At 37.6% G+C, this 2,826-nt stretch overlaps 1 long non-coding RNA gene across 1 annotated transcript; it reads left to right on the plus strand.

Annotated features, from left to right (window-relative positions):
• The first annotated feature begins 978 nt into the window (after window positions 1-978).
• Window positions 979-2,425, plus strand: LOC113074884 (uncharacterized). Its single transcript, XR_003280840.1, has 4 exons — window positions 979-1,321; window positions 1,516-1,608; window positions 2,017-2,068; window positions 2,346-2,425. It is a non-coding gene; the product is annotated as an uncharacterized LOC113074884 (long non-coding RNA).
• Window positions 2,426-2,826: the final 401 nt, after the last annotated feature.

Raw genomic sequence — 2,826 nt, forward strand, 5'->3', positions numbered from 1 at the left:
CTGCCTCTTAACATCTCTTATTGTAAGCCATATGTATAATAAAAGTAAAGGTAAGTGATAGGATGTTTTATTTTTGGATAAACATTTTACTAATAAATACAATTCATTTTTGTTTATTAAAGCTATATGAGATCATGTTTGATATAAATGATCATCCAAGACATCAGGATGGCCGATATAAAGCGAATATATATATAAATGAATTTTATTAACAATAAAAGTGTAAAATAAATATACTTTAGATGATAACTTCCTGATTCTGTAATTCTATTTCAGTATTTTTCTCAAATAAAGAAATTATTAAAAATATAGAAACAAAGAAAGTAAACATTGGTAATCTGGAAAGTTTGTGGAGATGGTCCTCACTGCAGAACACAAGATCCTGATAATGTCCGGGTTTCAGACACACTGTCTGTTTAAATCTAGATTAAAAACGCACCTCTTTGGCCAAGCGTTCAAATAATGCATCTTATAATTTTGGACTGCAGTTATATCTGAACAAATGAGTATTATCATTTTTTAGCTTGGAATAAACTAATTAATTTTACTTGGCTTGAACAGCAGATATGCTAATGATGTCTCTGTTTCTGCTGGGATCTTCATCCCGTGGTAATAAGGATTTACACAAGCTCCAGTCTGGATCCAGAACACCTGAGAAGAGATGATGCTGACCCTCAAGAGGACTGCAGATGATGCTAACCCAGAAACAACATACAGAACTAACACATTTTGCTATAAGTTTGATTGCATAATTGCTGTTAATAGTGTTAATCGTCTGTTTGTTTATGTCTTCTATTGATTCTTCTGATTTTTCTACCGTATGCACATAAACTGACAGTCATCACTGAAAAGCTACTACTAAATATTTTAGAAACTTAATTTTCTGTAAAATTGCTTTGCAATGATTTGAATCGTAAAAAGCGCCATACAAATATCTTGAATTGAAATGTGCTCTGGTGCTCTCATTCTCAGTGCCATCAAAATAAAAGTCCCGCCTCGAACACATCAGCCAAGCAGAATAACTTATCAGCTGATGCCGATATTTGAAAAATTGGCCTTGGTGATATATCGGTCGATCACTACAGGTAATCTGGGGAAAATCATTGTTTAATTTACAGCATCATTTACTCTTACCAGACTCGTGCAGGATTCTTGCTCTATGTCTGGTCCACCCTTTTTCTGGCTGTGGTGCCTCCATTGTCCTAACACTCTTCAGCAACCTGTCAAGATCTTTATATGGTGGCCACCAGGAGTAGCCATCTGCATACCAGGACTTGGCAGCTGGTCCAGTCGTCCCTTCTCCCTCAAACTCCACGATTAGGTACATTTTATTTTTTTTGCAAGCCTGAAACCCGTATTTTTTATTAACTCTTAAATGAAACTTAATTTTGAACAATGTATTTGAAATGCATGAACTATGAAACAAAAAACTCCGTATGTAGAAGAGGAATTGAAACGAATTGATTGTGATAGGGGACAAGAAAAATTTTGCTCTCTATTTCCTCAAACTTGCAGAAATCAACTGTTGTTGAGAGGTCATCCACTAAATCAATGCCAAGTGTAGAGGATGGCAGTGGATAGTCAAACAAGGATTCCTGGTGGTTGAAGGTATTGTAAGTAACATAAATTTCATCCCTTAATGAAATGATGTTTTGCAGCTTAGCAACTTTGCCGGCAATGCAAACGTGACTGTTTGCCTTATCCAATTTCAGAGTGTGTTGGCTTGTTCTCAACTCTTTATATTGTGCATCATGGAAGGATGCAGGATGCAGGAAGAGGACCAGTCGCATGTGGTTTTTTGAGCAGATGTGGCCTGGTTTTGTGAGTTTTTTTTTTTTGCAGCATCTTTGCATTTCTGAGAGTCTTTTTATTATTTGACTCAGAGGGCATGTTGGTTTCTTCCGAAGTCTTTTGAGTTTGTTTAGGTGATTCTCATACTTGAAAGCACTGAAGTTGTCAAGGACACTATGCTTTTTTGCATCATCTGCAAGATGTACAAGGCAGTGTGCATTGTAGGACAAGAATTGTGGACCATACAGTTGACCAAAGTGAGAGACAACGAGCACCAGTAAGTCATTGGCATAATCACAGTAGTCTTCAATCAAACTGTTGCTGCACAGGATGAAGATTCCCTCAAAAAGTAGCAATATATTTTTGTACACCTGTGTGTTAAGGAGATCTTTCATCATGACAGGTCCGGTATACAGTAAAAACTGCCTAAACTCTGTTGCCTTCCACCTATCAATTTCTCTCAGTGCCCTTGGTTTCATTGCAAACTCCATGGGCACACTTCTCCGAGCATTTAACAGTCTTTCTGAAAATGTGTTTATTTGAAATCCTGACAGCCTACAAGTCAGAGGACCCATCTTCAGCCACAAGAGAAGAAGCTGTCTCATGATGGTGCATGTGGTCGAGGGGGAAACCAAAGACCATGTTTAGGGATGTTTCTTCAAGAGGTGATGGACCGTGATGATGATCAGCATCTGTCTTATTTCTGAAGCTCTCATTAGTTCTTAAAGGCATGTCAGTTTTTGGAAATGTCATTCTGTTTTCTAGGTAAAAACCATCCTGTGTGCATTTTTCACATCCGTGATAGCCTGTGTGACCTTTAACATTTTTCAGGAATGCATGGGCAGGTGCATCACAGACCATCGAAGAGAAATTGAACATCACTCCATCGAATTCAAATCCTTTAGCTAATTCATTTACTTCAGAGATGAATTATTGAAGGTACTCAGCTAGGGATGTAGGTTTACTTGTGCCACAAAATAAACCTATTGTCACTGGTTCCTCTTGTTTGATGTTTTGCAGTGTCCCTAGCATGGG

Source organism: Carassius auratus, unplaced genomic scaffold (genome assembly GCF_003368295.1).
Source record: "Carassius auratus strain Wakin unplaced genomic scaffold, ASM336829v1 scaf_tig00015585, whole genome shotgun sequence".
Classification (NCBI taxonomy): domain Eukaryota; kingdom Metazoa; phylum Chordata; class Actinopteri; order Cypriniformes; family Cyprinidae; genus Carassius; species Carassius auratus.